The sequence below is a fragment of the Rhinoderma darwinii genome, unplaced genomic scaffold (assembly GCF_050947455.1).
Source record: "Rhinoderma darwinii isolate aRhiDar2 unplaced genomic scaffold, aRhiDar2.hap1 Scaffold_2009, whole genome shotgun sequence".
NCBI lineage: Eukaryota > Metazoa > Chordata > Amphibia > Anura > Rhinodermatidae > Rhinoderma > Rhinoderma darwinii.
The window spans coordinates 21,336-42,410 of record NW_027462365.1 but is presented as its reverse complement, the minus strand read 5'-3'; the positions used below and the strand labels follow the sequence as shown (position 1 = coordinate 42,410).

Below are 21,075 nucleotides of genomic sequence, written 5' to 3'. Positions count from 1 at the left end.
TTCCTTCGAGCCGGAATTGAACCAGCGACCTAAGGATTGCTGATTTTCTACTACAGTCCTCCGCTCTACCAGCTGAGCTATCGAAGGCTTGCCGAGCTGGTTGTCGGGTGCTTCCTAAGCTTGCAAATGAGTTACATGAGTAGGGAAACAGAGGAGAATTGTCCCGCTCTTTGAAAAACTCGGCAAACCAAAACTTTGGAGAATACGGGCGTCGATCCCGTTACCTCTCGCATGCTAAGCGAGCGCTCTACCATTTGAGCTAATCCCCCTTCTGGCAGTCCATGTTGGGGTCCATGCTGGTTTCCATGTTGGGGTGCCTGATTCACCACAATTGTGATCATCACATACTTTTCAACCTGTAGCTTTAAGCTTTTTTTTTTTTTTTTTTTTTTAAGTGTGGATGTCTTTCTCCCGTAAAAGCAGAAGGAGCGTGGAGCTTACAGGGTGCCGGGTGGTGTAAAAGTATAGGTGAGTCGTTAGTGTACAGAGTGAAGAATTGTGGGAAGAGAAAAGAAATCAGAATGATTTAAATGAGAAAGTCGCAACGTAGAAAAGATGGTCTAGATCCAATGGCCCATTTGGTTGTGGGCCCAAAAGCCTTTGCCTGTGCCACTTTGTTGCAAAGGCGAAAACATGTGGCATGAGAAACTGGGAGGTTGCGTTTATAAAAAGCATAGTCTGAAGGTCGTGAAAATGAGATGGTCAGGGATCGGGGGTCTCTATTCTATTTTTACGAGAAAAACATGTGATTCCGACCGGGGATAATGGCCAAATTGTAACAGGGGGCGTGAGTAAAAGAGAGCACTTAGCAGAGGATGGTTTCGATCCATCGACCTCTGGGTTATGGGCCCAGCACGCTTCCGCTGCGCCACTCTGCTGCCATACCTCCAAAAGAGAGGGGTAGCCTATTACCCGCTGACTGTTGTTAAGACGCTAATGTGGAGGCCATCTCTGTGTTGCAATTGTCCATTTGTTGGCGGCTGTAGTTCCACGCAGTTGTTATGTTTTATCATTCTCTTCTTTTTATTGTGTTGATCAGAAGGTCCTCTAAGAAACATACTCCATTTACCATGTTGTGGCTTTTTTACGACTTTAATCAAAGTGGGGGAGCGTGGTTGTCTCTGTGGCGCAATTGGTTAGCGCGTTCGGCTGTTAACCGGAAGGTTGGTGGTTCAAGCCCACCCAGGGACGGCAGTGTCCTCTTTTTGTCTCAGTTGCATGTTACAGAAAATCCTATGGTGCCTCTCAACTTAAAGTTTCGGCCAGAAGAGGAGGGCACCGGTTGTAAGACCATTTCAACATGTACAGTGTGAAAAATTTTGAGAAGAGAAAAAAATCCCAGTGATTTGGATGACATAGTTGCAATGTAGAAAGAATGGTCCAGAGCCTTTGGCCCTCTTTGGTTGTGGGCCTAAATGTCTTTCCATGCGCCACTCTGTTTCAAAGAAGATGACACATGACATGAGAAACTGGGAGGTTCAAGCAAAGCTTGAAGGTTGTGAAAACTTTTTTTTGTCTGATAACCAAAAGGTTGGTGGTTCAAGCCCACCCAGGGATGATTGTACCCTCTTTTTGTTTCAGTTGCATGTCAGAGTTACAGAAAGTCCTACTGTGGCTCTCAACTGAGAGTTTCGGTCGGATGCACATTTCAAATACCCAACACAAACAAGAGACCCCTCTGAAAATAGATAGAAGACGAGGGCACCGGGAGAGCATTTGTCGACAGGTTGAAACATCATCTATGAGACTAACAAAAGTTCCTTCGAGCCGGAATTGAACCAGCGACCTAAGGATTGCTGATTTTCTACTACAGTCCTCCGCTCTACCAGCTGAGCTATCGAAGGCTTGCCGAGCTGGTTGTCGGGTGCTTCCTAAGCTTGCAAATGAGTTACATGAGTAGGGAAACAGAGGAGAATTGTCCCGCTCTTTGAAAAACTCGGCAAACCAAAACTTTGGAGAATACGGGCGTCGATCCCGTTACCTCTCGCATGCTAAGCGAGCGCTCTACCATTTGAGCTAATCCCCCTTCTGGCAGTCCATGTTGGGGTCCATGCTGGTTTCCATGTTGGGGTGCCTGATTCACCACAATTGTGATCATCACATACTTTTCAACCTGTAGCTTTAAGCTTTTTTTTTTTTTTTTTTTTTTTAAGTGTGGATGTCTTTCTCCCGTAAAAGCAGAAGGAGCGTGGAGCTTACAGGGTGCCGGGTGGTGTAAAAGTATAGGTGAGTCGTTAGTGTACAGAGTGAAGAATTGTGGGAAGAGAAAAGAAATCAGAATGATTTAAATAAGAAAGTCGCAACGTAGAAAAGATGGTCTAGATCCAATGGCCCATTTGGTTGTGGGCCCAAAAGCCTTTGCCTGTGCCACTTTGTTGCAAAGGCGAAAACATGTGGCATGAGAAACTGGGAGGTTGCGTGTATAAAAAGCATAGTCTGAAGGTCGTGAAAATGAGATGGTCAGGGATCGGGGGTCTCTATTCTATTTTTACGAGAAAAACATGTGATTCCGACCGGGGATAATGGCCAAATTGTAACAGGGGGCGTGAGTAAAAGAGAGCACTTAGCAGAGGATGGTTTCGATCCATCGACCTCTGGGTTATGGGCCCAGCACGCTTCCGCTGCGCCACTCTGCTGCCATACCTCCAAAAGAGAGGGGTAGCCTATTACCCGCTGACTGTTGTTAAGACGCTAATGTGGAGGCCATCTCTGTGTTGCAATTGTCCATTTGTTGGCGGCTGTAGTTCCACGCAGTTGTTATGTTTTATCATTCTCTTCTTTTTATTGTGTTGATCAGAAGGTCCTCTAAGAAACATACTCCATTTACCATGTTGTGGCTTTTTTACGACTTTAATCAAAGTGGGGGAGCGTGGTTGTCTCTGTGGCGCAATTGGTTAGCGCGTTCGGCTGTTAACCGGAAGGTTGGTGGTTCAAGCCCACCCAGGGACGGCAGTGTCCTCTTTTTGTCTCAGTTGCATGTTACAGAAAATCCTATGGTGCCTCTCAACTTAAAGTTTCGGCCAGAAGAGGAGGGCACCGGTTGTAAGACCATTTCAACATGTACAGTGTGAAAAATTTTGAGAAGAGAAAAAAATCCCAGTGATTTGGATGACATAGTTGCAATGTAGAAAGAATGGTCCAGAGCCTTTGGCCCTCTTTGGTTGTGGGCCTAAATGTCTTTCCATGCGCCACTCTGTTTCAAAGAAGATGACACATGACATGAGAAACTGGGAGGTTCAAGCAAAGCTTGAAGGTTGTGAAAACTTTTTTTTGTCTGATAACCAAAAGGTTGGTGGTTCAAGCCCACCCAGGGATGATTGTACCCTCTTTTTGTTTCAGTTGCATGTCAGAGTTACAGAAAGTCCTACTGTGGCTCTCAACTGAGAGTTTCGGTCGGATGCCCATTTCAAATACCCAACACAAACAAGAGACCCCTCTGAAAATAGATAGAAGACGAGGGCACCGGGAGAGCATTTGTCGACAGGTTGAAACATCATCTATGAGACTAACAAAAGTTCCTTCGAGCCAGAATTGAACCAGCGACCTAAGGATTGCTGATTTTCTACTACAGTCCTCCGCTCTACCAGCTGAGCTATCGAAGGCTTGCCGAGCTGGTTGTCGGGTGCTTCCTAAGCTTGCAAATGAGTTACATGAGTAGGGAAACAGAGGAGAATTGTCCCGCTCTTTGAAAAACTCGGCAAACCAAAACTTTGGAGAATACGGGCGTCGATCCCGTTACCTCTCGCATGCTAAGCGAGCGCTCTACCATTTGAGCTAATCCCCCTTCTGGCAGTCCATGTTGGGGTCCATGCTGGTTTCCATGTTGGGGTGCCTGATTCACCACAATTGTGATCATCACATACTTTTCAACCTGTAGCTTTAAGCTTTTTTTTTTTTTTTTTTTTTTTAAGTGTGGATGTCTTTCTCCCGTAAAAGCAGAAGGAGCGTGGAGCTTACAGGGTGCCGGGTGGTGTAAAAGTATAGGTGAGTCGTTAGTGTACAGAGTGAAGAATTGTGGGAAGAGAAAAGAAATCAGAATGATTTAAATGAGAAAGTCGCAACGTAGAAAAGATGGTCTAGATCCAATGGCCCATTTGGTTGTGGGCCCAAAAGCCTTTGCCTGTGCCACTTTGTTGCAAAGGCGAAAACATGTGGCATGAGAAACTGGGAGGTTGCGTGTATAAAAAGCATAGTCTGAAGGTCGTGAAAATGAGATGGTCAGGGATCGGGGGTCTCTATTCTATTTTTACGAGAAAAACATGTGATTCCGACCGGGGATAATGGCCAAATTGTAACAGGGGGCGTGAGTAAAAGAGAGCACTTAGCAGAGGATGGTTTCGATCCATCGACCTCTGGGTTATGGGCCCAGCACGCTTCCGCTGCGCCACTCTGCTGCCATACCTCCAAAAGAGAGGGGTAGCCTATTACCCGCTGACTGTTGTTAAGACGCTAATGTGGAGGCCATCTCTGTGTTGCAATTGTCCATTTGTTGGCGGCTGTAGTTCCACGCAGTTGTTATGTTTTATCATTCTCTTCTTTTTATTGTGTTGATCAGAAGGTCCTCTAAGAAACATACTCCATTTACCATGTTGTGGCTTTTTTACGACTTTAATCAAAGTGGGGGAGCGTGGTTGTCTCTGTGGCGCAATTGGTTAGCGCGTTCGGCTGTTAACCGGAAGGTTGGTGGTTCAAGCCCACCCAGGGACGGCAGTGTCCTCTTTTTGTCTCAGTTGCATGTTACAGAAAATCCTATGGTGCCTCTCAACTTAAAGTTTCGGCCAGAAGAGGAGGGCACCGGTTGTAAGACCATTTCAACATGTACAGTGTGAAAAATTTTGAGAAGAGAAAAAAATCCCAGTGATTTGGATGACATAGTTGCAATGTAGAAAGAATGGTCCAGAGCCTTTGGCCCTCTTTGGTTGTGGGCCTAAATGTCTTTCCATGCGCCACTCTGTTTCAAAGAAGATGACACATGACATGAGAAACTGGGAGGTTCAAGCAAAGCTTGAAGGTTGTGAAAACTTTTTTTTGTCTGATAACCAAAAGGTTGGTGGTTCAAGCCCACCCAGGGATGATTGTACCCTCTTTTTGTTTCAGTTGCATGTCAGAGTTACAGAAAGTCCTACTGTGGCTCTCAACTGAGAGTTTCGGTCGGATGCCCATTTCAAATACCCAACACAAACAAGAGACCCCTCTGAAAATAGATAGAAGACGAGGGCACCGGGAGAGCATTTGTCGACAGGTTGAAACATCATCTATGAGACTAACAAAAGTTCCTTCGAGCCGGAATTGAACCAGCGACCTAAGGATTGCTGATTTTCTACTACAGTCCTCCGCTCTACCAGCTGAGCTATCGAAGGCTTGCCGAGCTGGTTGTCGGGTGCTTCCTAAGCTTGCAAATGAGTTACATGAGTAGGGAAACAGAGGAGAATTGTCCCGCTCTTTGAAAAACTCGGCAAACCAAAACTTTGGAGAATACGGGCGTCGATCCCGTTACCTCTCGCATGCTAAGCGAGCGCTCTACCATTTGAGCTAATCCCCCTTCTGGCAGTCCATGTTGGGGTCCATGCTGGTTTCCATGTTGGGGTGCCTGATTCACCACAATTGTGATCATCACATACTTTTCAACCTGTAGCTTTAAGCTTTTTTTTTTTTTTTTTTTTTTTTAAGTGTGGATGTCTTTCTCCCGTAAAAGCAGAAGGAGCGTGGAGCTTACAGGGTGCCGGGTGGTGTAAAAGTATAGGTGAGTCGTTAGTGTACAGAGTGAAGAATTGTGGGAAGAGAAAAGAAATCAGAATGATTTAAATGAGAAAGTCGCAACGTAGAAAAGATGGTCTAGATCCAATGGCCCATTTGGTTGTGGGCCCAAAAGCCTTTGCCTGTGCCACTTTGTTGCAAAGGCGAAAACATGTGGCATGAGAAACTGGGAGGTTGCGTGTATAAAAAGCATAGTCTGAAGGTCGTGAAAATGAGATGGTCAGGGATCGGGGGTCTCTATTCTATTTTTACGAGAAAAACATGTGATTCCGACCGGGGATAATGGCCAAATTGTAACAGGGGGCGTGAGTAAAAGAGAGCACTTAGCAGAGGATGGTTTCGATCCATCGACCTCTGGGTTATGGGCCCAGCACGCTTCCGCTGCGCCACTCTGCTGCCATACCTCCAAAAGAGAGGGGTAGCCTATTACCCGCTGACTGTTGTTAAGACGCTAATGTGGAGGCCATCTCTGTGTTGCAATTGTCCATTTGTTGGCGGCTGTAGTTCCACGCAGTTGTTATGTTTTATCATTCTCTTCTTTTTATTGTGTTGATCAGAAGGTCCTCTAAGAAACATACTCCATTTACCATGTTGTGGCTTTTTTACGACTTTAATCAAAGTGGGGGAGCGTGGTTGTCTCTGTGGCGCAATTGGTTAGCGCGTTCGGCTGTTAACCGGAAGGTTGGTGGTTCAAGCCCACCCAGGGACGGCAGTGTCTTCTTTTTGTCTCAGTTGCATGTTACAGAAAATCCTATGGTGCCTCTCAACTTAAAGTTTCGGCCAGAAGAGGAGGGCACCGGTTGTAAGACCATTTCAACATGTACAGTGTGAAAAATTTTGAGAAGAGAAAAAAATCCCAGTGATTTGGATGACATAGTTGCAATGTAGAAAGAATGGTCCAGAGCCTTTGGCCCTCTTTGGTTGTGGGCCTAAATGTCTTTCCATGCGCCACTCTGTTTCAAAGAAGATGACACATGACATGAGAAACTGGGAGGTTCAAGCAAAGCTTGAAGGTTGTGAAAACTTTTTTTTGTCTGATAACCAAAAGGTTGGTGGTTCAAGCCCACCCAGGGATGATTGTACCCTCTTTTTGTTTCAGTTGCATGTCAGAGTTACAGAAAGTCCTACTGTGGCTCTCAACTGAGAGTTTCGGTCGGATGCACATTTCAAATACCCAACACAAACAAGAGACCCCTCTGAAAATAGATAGAAGACGAGGGCACCGGGAGAGCATTTGTCGACAGGTTGAAACATCATCTATGAGACTAACAAAAGTTCCTTCGAGCCGGAATTGAACCAGCGACCTAAGGATTGCTGATTTTCTACTACAGTCCTCCGCTCTACCAGCTGAGCTATCGAAGGCTTGCCGAGCTGGTTGTCGGGTGCTTCCTAAGCTTGCAAATGAGTTACATGAGTAGGGAAACAGAGGAGAATTGTCCCGCTCTTTGAAAAACTCGGCAAACCAAAACTTTGGAGAATACGGGCGTCGATCCCGTTACCTCTCGCATGCTAAGCGAGCGCTCTACCATTTGAGCTAATCCCCCTTCTGGCAGTCCATGTTGGGGTCCATGCTGGTTTCCATGTTGGGGTGCCTGATTCACCACAATTGTGATCATCACATACTTTTCAACCTGTAGCTTTAAGCTTTTTTTTTTTTTTTTTTTTTTTAAGTGTGGATGTCTTTCTCCCGTAAAAGCAGAAGGAGCGTGGAGCTTACAGGGTGCCGGGTGGTGTAAAAGTATAGGTGAGTCGTTAGTGTACAGAGTGAAGAATTGTGGGAAGAGAAAAGAAATCAGAATGATTTAAATAAGAAAGTCGCAACGTAGAAAAGATGGTCTAGATCCAATGGCCCATTTGGTTGTGGGCCCAAAAGCCTTTGCCTGTGCCACTTTGTTGCAAAGGCGAAAAACATGTGGCATGAGAAACTGGGAGGTTGCGTGTATAAAAAGCATAGTCTGAAGGTCGTGAAAATGAGATGGTCAGGGATCGGGGGTCTCTATTCTATTTTTACGAGAAAAACATGTGATTCCGACCGGGGATAATGGCCAAATTGTAACAGGGGGCGTGAGTAAAAGAGAGCACTTAGCAGAGGATGGTTTCGATCCATCGACCTCTGGGTTATGGGCCCAGCACGCTTCCGCTGCGCCACTCTGCTGCCATACCTCCAAAAGAGAGGGGTAGCCTATTACCCGCTGACTGTTGTTAAGACGCTAATGTGGAGGCCATCTCTGTGTTGCAATTGTCCATTTGTTGGCGGCTGTAGTTCCACGCAGTTGTTATGTTTTATCATTCTCTTCTTTTTATTGTGTTGATCAGAAGGTCCTCTAAGAAACATACTCCATTTACCATGTTGTGGCTTTTTTACGACTTTAATCAAAGTGGGGGAGCGTGGTTGTCTCTGTGGCGCAATTGGTTAGCGCGTTCGGCTGTTAACCGGAAGGTTGGTGGTTCAAGCCCACCCAGGGACGGCAGTGTCCTCTTTTTGTCTCAGTTGCATGTTACAGAAAATCCTATGGTGCCTCTCAACTTAAAGTTTCGGCCAGAAGAGGAGGGCACCGGTTGTAAGACCATTTCAACATGTACAGTGTGAAAAATTTTGAGAAGAGAAAAAAATCCCAGTGATTTGGATGACATAGTTGCAATGTAGAAAGAATGGTCCAGAGCCTTTGGCCCTCTTTGGTTGTGGGCCTAAATGTCTTTCCATGCGCCACTCTGTTTCAAAGAAGATGACACATGACATGAGAAACTGGGAGGTTCAAGCAAAGCTTGAAGGTTGTGAAAACTTTTTTTTGTCTGATAACCAAAAGGTTGGTGGTTCAAGCCCACCCAGGGATGATTGTACCCTCTTTTTGTTTCAGTTGCATGTCAGAGTTACAGAAAGTCCTACTGTGGCTCTCAACTGAGAGTTTCGGTCGGATGCCCATTTCAAATACCCAACACAAACAAGAGACCCCTCTGAAAATAGATAGAAGACGAGGGCACCGGGAGAGCATTTGTCGACAGGTTGAAACATCATCTATGAGACTAACAAAAGTTCCTTCGAGCCGGAATTGAACCAGCGACCTAAGGATTGCTGATTTTCTACTACAGTCCTCCGCTCTACCAGCTGAGCTATCGAAGGCTTGCCGAGCTGGTTGTCGGGTGCTTCCTAAGCTTGCAAATGAGTTACATGAGTAGGGAAACAGAGGAGAATTGTCCCGCTCTTTGAAAAACTCGGCAAACCAAAACTTTGGACCGGGGATAATGGCCAAATTGTAACAGGGGGCGTGAGTAAAAGAGAGCACTTAGCAGAGGATGGTTTCGATCCATCGACCTCTGGGTTATGGGCCCAGCACGCTTCCGCTGCGCCACTCTGCTGCCATAGCTCCAAAAGAGAGGGGTAGCCTATTACCCGCTGACTGTTGTTAAGACGCTAATGTGGAGGCCATCTCTGTGTTGCAATTGTCCATTTGTTGGCGGCTGTAGTTCCACGCAGTTGTTATGTTTTATCATTCTCTTCTTTTTATTGTGTTGATCAGAAGGTCCTCTAAGAAACATACTCCATTTACCATGTTGTGGCTTTTTTACGACTTTAATCAAAGTGGGGGAGCGTGGTTGTCTCTGTGGCGCAATTGGTTAGCGCGTTCGGCTGTTAACCGGAAGGTTGGTGGTTCAAGCCCACCCAGGGACGGCAGTGTCTTCTTTTTGTCTCAGTTGCATGTTACAGAAAATCCTATGGTGCCTCTCAACTTAAAGTTTCGGCCAGAAGAGGAGGGCACCGGTTGTAAGACCATTTCAACATGTACAGTGTGAAAAATTTTGAGAAGAGAAAAAAATCCCAGTGATTTGGATGACATAGTTGCAATGTAGAAAGAATGGTCCAGAGCCTTTGGCCCTCTTTGGTTGTGGGCCTAAATGTCTTTCCATGCGCCACTCTGTTTCAAAGAAGATGACACATGACATGAGAAACTGGGAGGTTCAAGCAAAGCTTGAAGGTTGTGAAAACTTTTTTTTGTCTGATAACCAAAAGGTTGGTGGTTCAAGCCCACCCAGGGATGATTGTACCCTCTTTTTGTTTCAGTTGCATGTCAGAGTTACAGAAAGTCCTACTGTGGCTCTCAACTGAGAGTTTCGGTCGGATGCACATTTCAAATACCCAACACAAACAAGAGACCCCTCTGAAAATAGATAGAAGACGAGGGCACCGGGAGAGCATTTGTCGACAGGTTGAAACATCATCTATGAGACTAACAAAAGTTCCTTCGAGCCGGAATTGAACCAGCGACCTAAGGATTGCTGATTTTCTACTACAGTCCTCCGCTCTACCAGCTGAGCTATCGAAGGCTTGCCGAGCTGGTTGTCGGGTGCTTCCTAAGCTTGCAAATGAGTTACATGAGTAGGGAAACAGAGGAGAATTGTCCCGCTCTTTGAAAAACTCGGCAAACCAAAACTTTGGAGAATACGGGCGTCGATCCCGTTACCTCTCGCATGCTAAGCGAGCGCTCTACCATTTGAGCTAATCCCCCTTCTGGCAGTCCATGTTGGGGTCCATGCTGGTTTCCATGTTGGGGTGCCTGATTCACCACAATTGTGATCATCACATACTTTTCAACCTGTAGCTTTAAGCTTTTTTTTTTTTTTTTTTTTTTAAGTGTGGATGTCTTTCTCCCGTAAAAGCAGAAGGAGCGTGGAGCTTACAGGGTGCCGGGTGGTGTAAAAGTATAGGTGAGTCGTTAGTGTACAGAGTGAAGAATTGTGGGAAGAGAAAAGAAATCAGAATGATTTAAATAAGAAAGTCGCAACGTAGAAAAGATGGTCTAGATCCAATGGCCCATTTGGTTGTGGGCCCAAAAGCCTTTGCCTGTGCCACTTTGTTGCAAAGGCGAAAAACATGTGGCATGAGAAACTGGGAGGTTGCGTGTATAAAAAGCATAGTCTGAAGGTCGTGAAAATGAGATGGTCAGGGATCGGGGGTCTCTATTCTATTTTTACGAGAAAAACATGTGATTCCGACCGGGGATAATGGCCAAATTGTAACAGGGGGCGTGAGTAAAAGAGAGCACTTAGCAGAGGATGGTTTCGATCCATCGACCTCTGGGTTATGGGCCCAGCACGCTTCCGCTGCGCCACTCTGCTGCCATACCTCCAAAAGAGAGGGGTAGCCTATTACCCGCTGACTGTTGTTAAGACGCTAATGTGGAGGCCATCTCTGTGTTGCAATTGTCCATTTGTTGGCGGCTGTAGTTCCACGCAGTTGTTATGTTTTATCATTCTCTTCTTTTTATTGTGTTGATCAGAAGGTCCTCTAAGAAACATACTCCATTTACCATGTTGTGGCTTTTTTACGACTTTAATCAAAGTGGGGGAGCGTGGTTGTCTCTGTGGCGCAATTGGTTAGCGCGTTCGGCTGTTAACCGGAAGGTTGGTGGTTCAAGCCCACCCAGGGACGGCAGTGTCCTCTTTTTGTCTCAGTTGCATGTTACAGAAAATCCTATGGTGCCTCTCAACTTAAAGTTTCGGCCAGAAGAGGAGGGCACCGGTTGTAAGACCATTTCAACATGTACAGTGTGAAAAATTTTGAGAAGAGAAAAAAATCCCAGTGATTTGGATGACATAGTTGCAATGTAGAAAGAATGGTCCAGAGCCTTTGGCCCTCTTTGGTTGTGGGCCTAAATGTCTTTCCATGCGCCACTCTGTTTCAAAGAAGATGACACATGACATGAGAAACTGGGAGGTTCAAGCAAAGCTTGAAGGTTGTGAAAACTTTTTTTTGTCTGATAACCAAAAGGTTGGTGGTTCAAGCCCACCCAGGGATGATTGTACCCTCTTTTTGTTTCAGTTGCATGTCAGAGTTACAGAAAGTCCTACTGTGGCTCTCAACTGAGAGTTTCGGTCGGATGCCCATTTCAAATACCCAACACAAACAAGAGACCCCTCTGAAAATAGATAGAAGACGAGGGCACCGGGAGAGCATTTGTCGACAGGTTGAAACATCATCTATGAGACTAACAAAAGTTCCTTCGAGCCGGAATTGAACCAGCGACCTAAGGATTGCTGATTTTCTACTACAGTCCTCCGCTCTACCAGCTGAGCTATCGAAGGCTTGCCGAGCTGGTTGTCGGGTGCTTCCTAAGCTTGCAAATGAGTTACATGAGTAGGGAAACAGAGGAGAATTGTCCCGCTCTTTGAAAAACTCGGCAAACCAAAACTTTGGAGAATACGGGCGTCGATCCCGTTACCTCTCGCATGCTAAGCGAGCGCTCTACCATTTGAGCTAATCCCCCTTCTGGCAGTCCATGTTGGGGTCCATGCTGGTTTCCATGTTGGGGTGCCTGATTCACCACAATTGTGATCATCACATACTTTTCAACCTGTAGCTTTAAGCTTTTTTTTTTTTTTTTTTTTTTAAGTGTGGATGTCTTTCTCCCGTAAAAGCAGAAGGAGCGTGGAGCTTACAGGGTGCCGGGTGGTGTAAAAGTATAGGTGAGTCGTTAGTGTACAGAGTGAAGAATTGTGGGAAGAGAAAAGAAATCAGAATGATTTAAATGAGAAAGTCGCAACGTAGAAAAGATGGTCTAGATCCAATGGCCCATTTGGTTGTGGGCCCAAAAGCCTTTGCCTGTGCCACTTTGTTGCAAAGGCGAAAACATGTGGCATGAGAAACTGGGAGGTTGCGTGTATAAAAAGCATAGTCTGAAGGTCGTGAAAATGAGATGGTCAGGGATCGGGGGTCTCTATTCTATTTTTACGAGAAAAACATGTGATTCCGACCGGGGATAATGGCCAAATTGTAACAGGGGGCGTGAGTAAAAGAGAGCACTTAGCAGAGGATGGTTTCGATCCATCGACCTCTGGGTTATGGGCCCAGCACGCTTCCGCTGCGCCACTCTGCTGCCATACCTCCAAAAGAGAGGGGTAGCCTATTACCCGCTGACTGTTGTTAAGACGCTAATGTGGAGGCCATCTCTGTGTTGCAATTGTCCATTTGTTGGCGGCTGTAGTTCCACGCAGTTGTTATGTTTTATCATTCTCTTCTTTTTATTGTGTTGATCAGAAGGTCCTCTAAGAAACATACTCCATTTACCATGTTGTGGCTTTTTTACGACTGTAATCAAAGTGGGGGAGCGTGGTTGTCTCTGTGGCGCAATTGGTTAGCGCGTTCGGCTGTTAACCGGAAGGTTGGTGGTTCAAGCCCACCCAGGGACGGCAGTGTCCTCTTTTTGTCTCAGTTGCATGTTACAGAAAATCCTATGGTGCCTCTCAACTTAAAGTTTCGGCCAGAAGAGGAGGGCACCGGTTGTAAGACCATTTCAACATGTACAGTGTGAAAAATTTTGAGAAGAGAAAAAAATCCCAGTGATTTGGATGACATAGTTGCAATGTAGAAAGAATGGTCCAGAGCCTTTGGCCCTCTTTGGTTGTGGGCCTAAATGTCTTTCCATGCGCCACTCTGTTTCAAAGAAGATGACACATGACATGAGAAACTGGGAGGTTCAAGCAAAGCTTGAAGGTTGTGAAAACTTTTTTTTGTCTGATAACCAAAAGGTTGGTGGTTCAAGCCCACCCAGGGATGATTGTACCCTCTTTTTGTTTCAGTTGCATGTCAGAGTTACAGAAAGTCCTACTGTGGCTCTCAACTGAGAGTTTCGGTCGGATGCACATTTCAAATACCCAACACAAACAAGAGACCCCTCTGAAAATAGATAGAAGACGAGGGCACCGGGAGAGCATTTGTCGACAGGTTGAAACATCATCTATGAGACTAACAAAAGTTCCTTCGAGCCGGAATTGAACCAGCGACCTAAGGATTGCTGATTTTCTACTACAGTCCTCCGCTCTACCAGCTGAGCTATCGAAGGCTTGCCGAGCTGGTTGTCGGGTGCTTCCTAAGCTTGCAAATGAGTTACATGAGTAGGGAAACAGAGGAGAATTGTCCCGCTCTTTGAAAAACTCGGCAAACCAAAACTTTGGAGAATACGGGCGTCGATCCCGTTACCTCTCGCATGCTAAGCGAGCGCTCTACCATTTGAGCTAATCCCCCTTCTGGCAGTCCATGTTGGGGTCCATGCTGGTTTCCATGTTGGGGTGCCTGATTCACCACAATTGTGATCATCACATACTTTTCAACCTGTAGCTTTAAGCTTTTTTTTTTTTTTTTTTTTTTTAAGTGTGGATGTCTTTCTCCCGTAAAAGCAGAAGGAGCGTGGAGCTTACAGGGTGCCGGGTGGTGTAAAAGTATAGGTGAGTCGTTAGTGTACAGAGTGAAGAATTGTGGGAAGAGAAAAGAAATCAGAATGATTTAAATGAGAAAGTCGCAACGTAGAAAAGATGGTCTAGATCCAATGGCCCATTTGGTTGTGGGCCCAAAAGCCTTTGCCTGTGCCACTTTGTTGCAAAGGCGAAAACATGTGGCATGAGAAACTGGGAGGTTGCGTGTATAAAAAGCATAGTCTGAAGGTCGTGAAAATGAGATGGTCAGGGATCGGGGGTCTCTATTCTATTTTTACGAGAAAAACATGTGATTCCGACCGGGGATAATGGCCAAATTGTAACAGGGGGCGTGAGTAAAAGAGAGCACTTAGCAGAGGATGGTTTCGATCCATCGACCTCTGGGTTATGGGCCCAGCACGCTTCCGCTGCGCCACTCTGCTGCCATACCTCCAAAAGAGAGGGGTAGCCTATTACCCGCTGACTGTTGTTAAGACGCTAATGTGGAGGCCATCTCTGTGTTGCAATTGTCCATTTGTTGGCGGCTGTAGTTCCACGCAGTTGTTATGTTTTATCATTCTCTTCTTTTTATTGTGTTGATCAGAAGGTCCTCTAAGAAACATACTCCATTTACCATGTTGTGGCTTTTTTACGACTGTAATCAAAGTGGGGGAGCGTGGTTGTCTCTGTGGCGCAATTGGTTAGCGCGTTCGGCTGTTAACCGGAAGGTTGGTGGTTCAAGCCCACCCAGGGACGGCAGTGTCCTCTTTTTGTCTCAGTTGCATGTTACAGAAAATCCTATGGTGCCTCTCAACTTAAAGTTTCGGCCAGAAGAGGAGGGCACCGGTTGTAAGACCATTTCAACATGTACAGTGTGAAAAATTTTGAGAAGAGAAAAAAATCCCAGTGATTTGGATGACATAGTTGCAATGTAGAAAGAATGGTCCAGAGCCTTTGGCCCTCTTTGGTTGTGGGCCTAAATGTCTTTCCATGCGCCACTCTGTTTCAAAGAAGATGACACATGACATGAGAAACTGGGAGGTTCAAGCAAAGCTTGAAGGTTGTGAAAACTTTTTTTTGTCTGATAACCAAAAGGTTGGTGGTTCAAGCCCACCCAGGGATGATTGTACCCTCTTTTTGTTTCAGTTGCATGTCAGAGTTACAGAAAGTCCTACTGTGGCTCTCAACTGAGAGTTTCGGTCGGATGCCCATTTCAAATACCCAACACAAACAAGAGACCCCTCTTAAAATAGATAGAAGACGAGGGCACCGGGAGAGCATTTGTCGACAGGTTGAAACATCATCTATGAGACTAACAAAAGCTCCTTCGAGCCGGAATTGAACCAGCGACCTAAGGATTGCTGATTTTCTACTACAGTCCTCCGCTCTACCAGCTGAGCTATCGAAGGCTTGCCGAGCTGGTTGTCGGGTGCTTCCTAAGCTTGCAAATGAGTTACATGAGTAGGGAAACAGAGGAGAATTGTCCCGCTCTTTGAAAAACTCGGCAAACCAAAACTTTGGAGAATACGGGCGTCGATCCCGTTACCTCTCGCATGCTAAGCGAGCGCTCTACCATTTGAGCTAATCCCCCTTCTGGCAGTCCATGTTGGGGTCCATGCTGGTTTCCATGTTGGGGTGCCTGATTCACCACAATTGTGATCATCACATACTTTTCAACCTGTAGCTTTAAGCTTTTTTTTTTTTTTTTTTTTTTTTTTTTTTTGTGTGGATGTCTTTCTCCCGTAAAAGCAGAAGGAGCGTGGAGCTTACAGGGTGCCGGGTGGTGTAAAAGTATAGGTGAGTCGTTAGTGTACAGAGTGAAGAATTGTGGGAAGAGAAAAGAAATCAGAATGATTTAAATAAGAAAGTCGCAACGTAGAAAAGATGGTCTAGATCCAATGGCCCATTTGGTTGTGGGCCCAAAAGCCTTTGCCTGTGCCACTTTGTTGCAAAGGCGAAAACATGTGGCATGAGAAACTGGGAGGTTGCGTGTATAAAAAGCATAGTCTGAAGGTCGTGAAAATGAGATGGTCAGGGATCGGGGGTCTCTATTCTATTTTTACGAGAAAAACATGTGATTCCGACCGGGGATAATGGCCAAATTGTAACAGGGGGCGTGAGTAAAAGAGAGCACTTAGCAGAGGATGGTTTCGATCCATCGACCTCTGGGTTATGGGCCCAGCACGCTTCCGCTGCGCCACTCTGCTGCCATACCTCCAAAAGAGAGGGGTAGCCTATTACCCGCTGACTGTTGTTAAGACGCTAATGTGGAGGCCATCTCTGTGTTGCAATTGTCCATTTGTTGGCGGCTGTAGTTCCACGCAGTTGTTATGTTTTATCATTCTCTTCTTTTTATTGTGTTGATCAGAAGGTCCTCTAAGAAACATACTCCATTTACCATGTTGTGGCTTTTTTACGACTTTAATCAAAGTGGGGGAGCGTGGTTGTCTCTGTGGCGCAATTGGTTAGCGCGTTCGGCTGTTAACCGGAAGGTTGGTGGTTCAAGCCCACCCAGGGACGGCAGTGTCCTCTTTTTGTCTCAGTTGCATGTTACAGAAAATCCTATGGTGCCTCTCAACTTAAAGTTTCGGCCAGAAGAGGAGGGCACCGGTTGTAAGACCATTTCAACATGTACAGTGTGAAAAATTTTGAGAAGAGAAAAAAATCCCAGTGATTTGGATGACATAGTTGCAATGTAGAAAGAATGGTCCAGAGCCTTTGGCCCTCTTTGGTTGTGGGCCTAAATGTCTTTCCATGCGCCACTCTGTTTCAAAGAAGATGACACATGACATGAGAAACTGGGAGGTTCAAGCAAAGCTTGAAGGTTGTGAAAACTTTTTTTTGTCTGATAACCAAAAGGTTGGTGGTTCAAGCCCACCCAGGGATGATTGTACCCTCTTTTTGTTTCAGTTGCATGTCAGAGTTACAGAAAGTCCTACTGTGGCTCTCAACTGAGAGTTTCGGTCGGATGCCCATTTCAAATACCCAACACAAACAAGAGACCCCTCTGAAAATAGATAGAAGACGAGGGCACCGGGAGAGCATTTGTCGACAGGTTGAAACATCATCTATGAGACTAACAAAAGTTCCTTCGAGCTGGAATTGAACCAGCGACCTAAGGATTGCTGATTTTCTACTACAGTCCTCCGCTCTACCAGCTGAGCTATCGAAGGCTTGCCGAGCTGGTTGTCGGGTGCTTCCTAAGCTTGCAAATGAGTTACATGAGTAGGGAAACAGAGGAGAATTGTCCCGCTCTTTGAAAAACTCGTCAAACCAAAACTTTGGAGTATACGGGCGTCGATCCCGTTACCTCTCGCATGCTAAGCGAGCGCTCTACCATTTGAGCTAATCCCCCTTCTGGCAGTCCATGTTGGGGTCCATGCTGGTTTCCATGTTGGGGTGCCTGATTCACCACAATTGTGATCATCACATACTTTTCAACCTGTAGCTTTAAGCTTTTTTTTTTTTTTTTTTTTTTTAAGTGTGGATGTCTTTCTCCCGTAAAAGCAGAAGGAGCGTGGAGCTTACAGGGTGCCGGGTGGTGTAAAAGTATAGGTGAGTCGTTAGTGTACAGAGTGAAGAATTGTGGGAAGAGAAAAGAAATCAGAATGATTTAAATAAGAAAGTCGCAACGTAGAAAAGATGGTCTAGATCCAATGGCCCATTTGGTTGTGGGCCCAAAAGCCTTTGCCTGTGCCACTTTGTTGCAAAGGCGAAAACATGTGGCATGAGAAACTGGGAGGTTGCGTGTATAAAAAGCATAGTCTGAAGGTCGTGAAAATGAGATGGTCAGGGATCGGGGGTCTCTATTCTATTTTTACGAGAAAAACATGTGATTCCGACCGGGGATAATGGCCAAATTGTAACAGGGGGCGTGAGTAAAAGAGAGCACTTAGCAGAGGATGGTTTCGATCCATCGACCTCTGGGTTATGGGCCCAGCACGCTTCCGCTGCGCCACTCTGCTGCCATACCTCCAAAAGAGAGGGGTAGCCTATTACCCGCTGACTGTTGTTAAGACGCTAATGTGGAGGCCATCTCTGTGTTGCAATTGTCCATTTGTTGGCGGCTGTAGTTCCACGCAGTTGTTATGTTTTATCATTCTCTTCTTTTTATTGTGTTGATCAGAAGGTCCTCTAAGAAACATACTCCATTTACCATGTTGTGGCTTTTTTATGACTTTAATCAAAGTGGGGGAGCGTGGTTGTCTCTGTGGCGCAATTGGTTAGCGCGTTCGGCTGTTAACCGGAAGGTTGGTGGTTCAAGCCCACCCAGGGACGGCAGTGTCCTCTTTTTGTCTCAGTTGCATGTTACAGAAAATCCTATGGTGCCTCTCAACTTAAAGTTTCGGCCAGAAGAGGAGGGCACCGGTTGTAAGACCATTTCAACATGTACAGTGTGAAAAATTTTGAGAAGAGAAAAAAATCCCAGTGATTTGGATGACATAGTTGCAATGTAGAAAGAATGGTCCAGAGCCTTTGGCCCTCTTTGGTTGTGGGCCTAAATGTCTTTCCATGCGCCACTCTGTTTCAAAGAAGATGACACATGACATGAGAAACTGGGAGGTTCAAGCAAAGCTTGAAGGTTGTGAAAACTTTTTTTTGTCTGATAACCAAAAGGTTGGTGGTTCAAGCCCACCCAGGGATGATTGTACCCTCTTTTTGTTTCAGTTGCATGTCAGAGTTACAGAAAGTCCTACTGTGGCTCTCAACTGAGAGTTTCGGTCGGATGCCCATTTCAAATACCCAACACAAACAAGAGACCCCTCTGAAAATAGATAGAAGACGAGGGCACCGGGAGAGCATTTGTCGACAGGTTGAAACATCATCTATGAGACTAACAAAAGTTCCTTCGAGCTGGAATTGAACCAGCGACCTAAGGATTGCTGATTTTCTACTACAGTCCTCCGCTCTACCAGCTGAGCTATCGAAGGCTTGCCGAGCTGGTTGTCGGGTGCTTCCTAAGCTTGCAAATGAGTAGGGAAACAGAGGAGAATTGTCCCGCTCTTTGAAAAACTCGGCAAACCAAAACTTTGGAGAATACGGGCGTCGATCCCGTTACCTCTCGCATGCTAAGCAAGCGCTCTACCATTTGAGCTAATCCCCCTTCTGGCAGTCCATGTTGGGGTCCATGCTGGTTTCCATGTTGGGGTGCCTGATTCACCACAATTGTGATCATCACATACTTTTCAACCTGTAGCTTTAAGCTTTTTTTTTTTTTTTTTTTTTTTTTAAGTGTGGATGTCTTTCTCCCGTAAAAGCAGAAGGAGCGTGGAGCTTACAGGGTGCCGGGTGGTGTAAAAGTACAGGTGAGTCGTTAGTGTACAGAGTGAAGAATTGTGGGAAGAGAAAAGAAATCAGAATGATTTAAATAAGAAAGTCGCAACGTAGAAAAGATGGTCTAGATCCAATGGCCCATTTGGTTGTGGGCCCAAAAGCCTTTGCCTGTGCCACTTTGTTGCAAAGGCGAAAACATGTGGCATGAGAAACTGGGAGGTTGCGTGTATAAAAAGCATAGTCTGAAGGTCGTGAAAATGAGATGGTCAGGGATCGGGGGTCTCTATTCTATTTTTACGAGAAAAACATGTGATTCCGACCGGGGATAATGGCCAAATTGTAACAGGGGGCGTGAGTAAAAGAGAGCACTTAGCAGAGGATGGTTTCGATCCATCGACCTCTGGGTTATGGGCCCAGCACGCTTCCGCTGCGCCACTCTGCTGCCATACCTCCAAAAGAGAGGGGTAGCCTATTACCCGCTGACTGTTGTTAAGACGCTAATGTGGAGGCCATCTCTGTGTTGCAATTGTCCATTTGTTGGCGGCTGTAGTTCCACGCAGTTGTTATGTTTTATCATTCTCTTCTTTTTATTGTGTTGATCAGAAGGTCCTCTAAGAAACATACTCCATTTACCATGTTGTGGCTTTTTTACGACTTTAATCAAAGTGGGGGAGCGTGGTTGTCTCTGTGGCGCAATTGGTTAGCGCGTTCGGCTGTTAACCGGAAGGTTGGTGGTTCAAGCCCACCCAGGGACGGCAGTGTCCTCTTTTTGTCTCAGTTGCATGTTACAGAAAATCCTATGGTGCCTCTCAACTTAAAGTTTCGGCCAGAAGAGGAGGGCACCGGTTGTAAGACCATTTCAACATGTACAGTGTGAAAAATTTTGAGAAGAGAAAAAAATCCCAGTGATTTGGATGACATAGTTGCAATGTAGAAAGAATGGTCCAGAGCCTTTGGCCCTCTTTGGTTGTGGGCCTAAATGTCTTTCCATGCGCCACTCTGTTTCAAAGAAGATGACACATGACATGAGAAACTGGGAGGTTCAAGCAAAGCTTGAAGGTTGTGAAAACTTTTTTTTGTCTGATAACCAAAAGGTTGGTGGTTCAAGCCCACCCAGGGATGATTGTACCCTCTTTTTGTTTCAGTTGCATGTCAGAGTTACAGAAAGTCCTACTGTGGCTCTCAACTGAGAGTTTCGGTCGGATGCCCATTTCAAATACCCAACACAAACAAGAGACCCCTCTGAAAATAGATAGAAGACGAGGGCACCGGGAGAGCATTTGTCGACAGGTTGAAACATCATCTATGAGACTAACAAAAGTTCCTTCGAGCCGGAATTGAACCAGCGACCTAAGGATTGCTGATTTTCTACTACAGTCCTCCGCTCTACCAGCTGAGCTATCGAAGGCTTGCCGAGCTGGTTGTCGGGTGCTTCCTAAGCTTGCAAATGAGTTACATGAGTAGGGAAACAGAGGAGAATTGTCCCGCTCTTTGAAAAACTCGGCAAACCAAAACTTTGGAGAATACGGGCGTCGATCCCGTTACCTCTCGCATGCTAAGCGAGCGCTCTACCATTTGAGCTAATCCCCCCTTCTGGCAGTCCATGTTGGGGTCCATGCTGGTTTCCATGTTGGGGTGCCTGATTCACCACAATTGTGATCATCACATACTTTTCAACCTGTAGCTTTAAGCTTTTTTTTTTTTTTTTATTTTTTTTTTTTAAGTGTGGATGTCTTTCTCCCGTAAAAGCAGAAGGAGCGTGGAGCTTACAGGGTGCCGGGTGGTGTAAAAGTATAGGTGAGTCGTTAGTGTACAGAGTGAAGAATTGTGGGAAGAGAAAAGAAATCAGAATGATTT

At 45.7% G+C, this 21,075-nt stretch overlaps 24 non-coding genes across 24 annotated transcripts; 12 read left to right on the top strand and 12 right to left on the bottom strand.

Moving 5' to 3' along the window:
* Position 1: 1 nt before the first annotated feature.
* TRNAY-GUA (transfer RNA tyrosine (anticodon GUA)) lies at positions 2–87 on the bottom strand. Its single transcript is given in 2 exon segments — positions 2–37; positions 51–87. It is a non-coding gene; the product is annotated as a tRNA-Tyr (tRNA).
* A 1,030-nt stretch (positions 88–1,117) lies between these two features.
* Positions 1,118–1,191, top strand: TRNAN-GUU (transfer RNA asparagine (anticodon GUU)). Its single transcript has one exon. It is a non-coding gene; the product is annotated as a tRNA-Asn (tRNA).
* A 567-nt stretch (positions 1,192–1,758) lies between these two features.
* Positions 1,759–1,844, bottom strand: TRNAY-GUA (transfer RNA tyrosine (anticodon GUA)). Its single transcript is given in 2 exon segments — positions 1,759–1,794; positions 1,808–1,844. It is a non-coding gene; the product is annotated as a tRNA-Tyr (tRNA).
* A 1,031-nt stretch (positions 1,845–2,875) lies between these two features.
* TRNAN-GUU (transfer RNA asparagine (anticodon GUU)) lies at positions 2,876–2,949 on the top strand. Its single transcript has one exon. It is a non-coding gene; the product is annotated as a tRNA-Asn (tRNA).
* A 1,684-nt stretch (positions 2,950–4,633) lies between these two features.
* Positions 4,634–4,707, top strand: TRNAN-GUU (transfer RNA asparagine (anticodon GUU)). Its single transcript has one exon. It is a non-coding gene; the product is annotated as a tRNA-Asn (tRNA).
* A 567-nt stretch (positions 4,708–5,274) lies between these two features.
* Positions 5,275–5,360, bottom strand: TRNAY-GUA (transfer RNA tyrosine (anticodon GUA)). Its single transcript is given in 2 exon segments — positions 5,275–5,310; positions 5,324–5,360. It is a non-coding gene; the product is annotated as a tRNA-Tyr (tRNA).
* A 1,032-nt stretch (positions 5,361–6,392) lies between these two features.
* TRNAN-GUU (transfer RNA asparagine (anticodon GUU)) lies at positions 6,393–6,466 on the top strand. Its single transcript has one exon. It is a non-coding gene; the product is annotated as a tRNA-Asn (tRNA).
* Positions 6,467–7,033: 567 nt separating this feature from the next.
* TRNAY-GUA (transfer RNA tyrosine (anticodon GUA)) lies at positions 7,034–7,119 on the bottom strand. Its single transcript is given in 2 exon segments — positions 7,034–7,069; positions 7,083–7,119. It is a non-coding gene; the product is annotated as a tRNA-Tyr (tRNA).
* Positions 7,120–8,151: 1,032 nt separating this feature from the next.
* On the top strand, positions 8,152–8,225 carry TRNAN-GUU (transfer RNA asparagine (anticodon GUU)). The gene has a single exon. It is a non-coding gene; the product is annotated as a tRNA-Asn (tRNA).
* Positions 8,226–8,792: 567 nt separating this feature from the next.
* TRNAY-GUA (transfer RNA tyrosine (anticodon GUA)) lies at positions 8,793–8,878 on the bottom strand. Its single transcript is given in 2 exon segments — positions 8,793–8,828; positions 8,842–8,878. It is a non-coding gene; the product is annotated as a tRNA-Tyr (tRNA).
* Positions 8,879–9,353: 475 nt separating this feature from the next.
* Positions 9,354–9,427, top strand: TRNAN-GUU (transfer RNA asparagine (anticodon GUU)). The gene has a single exon. It is a non-coding gene; the product is annotated as a tRNA-Asn (tRNA).
* A 567-nt stretch (positions 9,428–9,994) lies between these two features.
* On the bottom strand, positions 9,995–10,080 carry TRNAY-GUA (transfer RNA tyrosine (anticodon GUA)). The gene is given in 2 exon segments: positions 9,995–10,030; positions 10,044–10,080. It is a non-coding gene; the product is annotated as a tRNA-Tyr (tRNA).
* A 1,031-nt stretch (positions 10,081–11,111) lies between these two features.
* On the top strand, positions 11,112–11,185 carry TRNAN-GUU (transfer RNA asparagine (anticodon GUU)). Its single transcript has one exon. It is a non-coding gene; the product is annotated as a tRNA-Asn (tRNA).
* A 567-nt stretch (positions 11,186–11,752) lies between these two features.
* On the bottom strand, positions 11,753–11,838 carry TRNAY-GUA (transfer RNA tyrosine (anticodon GUA)). Its single transcript is given in 2 exon segments — positions 11,753–11,788; positions 11,802–11,838. It is a non-coding gene; the product is annotated as a tRNA-Tyr (tRNA).
* A 1,030-nt stretch (positions 11,839–12,868) lies between these two features.
* Positions 12,869–12,942, top strand: TRNAN-GUU (transfer RNA asparagine (anticodon GUU)). The gene has a single exon. It is a non-coding gene; the product is annotated as a tRNA-Asn (tRNA).
* A 567-nt stretch (positions 12,943–13,509) lies between these two features.
* Positions 13,510–13,595, bottom strand: TRNAY-GUA (transfer RNA tyrosine (anticodon GUA)). The gene is given in 2 exon segments: positions 13,510–13,545; positions 13,559–13,595. It is a non-coding gene; the product is annotated as a tRNA-Tyr (tRNA).
* Positions 13,596–14,626: 1,031 nt separating this feature from the next.
* TRNAN-GUU (transfer RNA asparagine (anticodon GUU)) lies at positions 14,627–14,700 on the top strand. The gene has a single exon. It is a non-coding gene; the product is annotated as a tRNA-Asn (tRNA).
* Positions 14,701–15,267: 567 nt separating this feature from the next.
* Positions 15,268–15,353, bottom strand: TRNAY-GUA (transfer RNA tyrosine (anticodon GUA)). Its single transcript is given in 2 exon segments — positions 15,268–15,303; positions 15,317–15,353. It is a non-coding gene; the product is annotated as a tRNA-Tyr (tRNA).
* A 1,037-nt stretch (positions 15,354–16,390) lies between these two features.
* On the top strand, positions 16,391–16,464 carry TRNAN-GUU (transfer RNA asparagine (anticodon GUU)). The gene has a single exon. It is a non-coding gene; the product is annotated as a tRNA-Asn (tRNA).
* A 567-nt stretch (positions 16,465–17,031) lies between these two features.
* Positions 17,032–17,117, bottom strand: TRNAY-GUA (transfer RNA tyrosine (anticodon GUA)). Its single transcript is given in 2 exon segments — positions 17,032–17,067; positions 17,081–17,117. It is a non-coding gene; the product is annotated as a tRNA-Tyr (tRNA).
* A 1,031-nt stretch (positions 17,118–18,148) lies between these two features.
* TRNAN-GUU (transfer RNA asparagine (anticodon GUU)) lies at positions 18,149–18,222 on the top strand. The gene has a single exon. It is a non-coding gene; the product is annotated as a tRNA-Asn (tRNA).
* Positions 18,223–18,789: 567 nt separating this feature from the next.
* TRNAY-GUA (transfer RNA tyrosine (anticodon GUA)) lies at positions 18,790–18,875 on the bottom strand. Its single transcript is given in 2 exon segments — positions 18,790–18,825; positions 18,839–18,875. It is a non-coding gene; the product is annotated as a tRNA-Tyr (tRNA).
* A 1,024-nt stretch (positions 18,876–19,899) lies between these two features.
* On the top strand, positions 19,900–19,973 carry TRNAN-GUU (transfer RNA asparagine (anticodon GUU)). The gene has a single exon. It is a non-coding gene; the product is annotated as a tRNA-Asn (tRNA).
* Positions 19,974–20,540: 567 nt separating this feature from the next.
* On the bottom strand, positions 20,541–20,626 carry TRNAY-GUA (transfer RNA tyrosine (anticodon GUA)). The gene is given in 2 exon segments: positions 20,541–20,576; positions 20,590–20,626. It is a non-coding gene; the product is annotated as a tRNA-Tyr (tRNA).
* Positions 20,627–21,075: the final 449 nt, after the last annotated feature.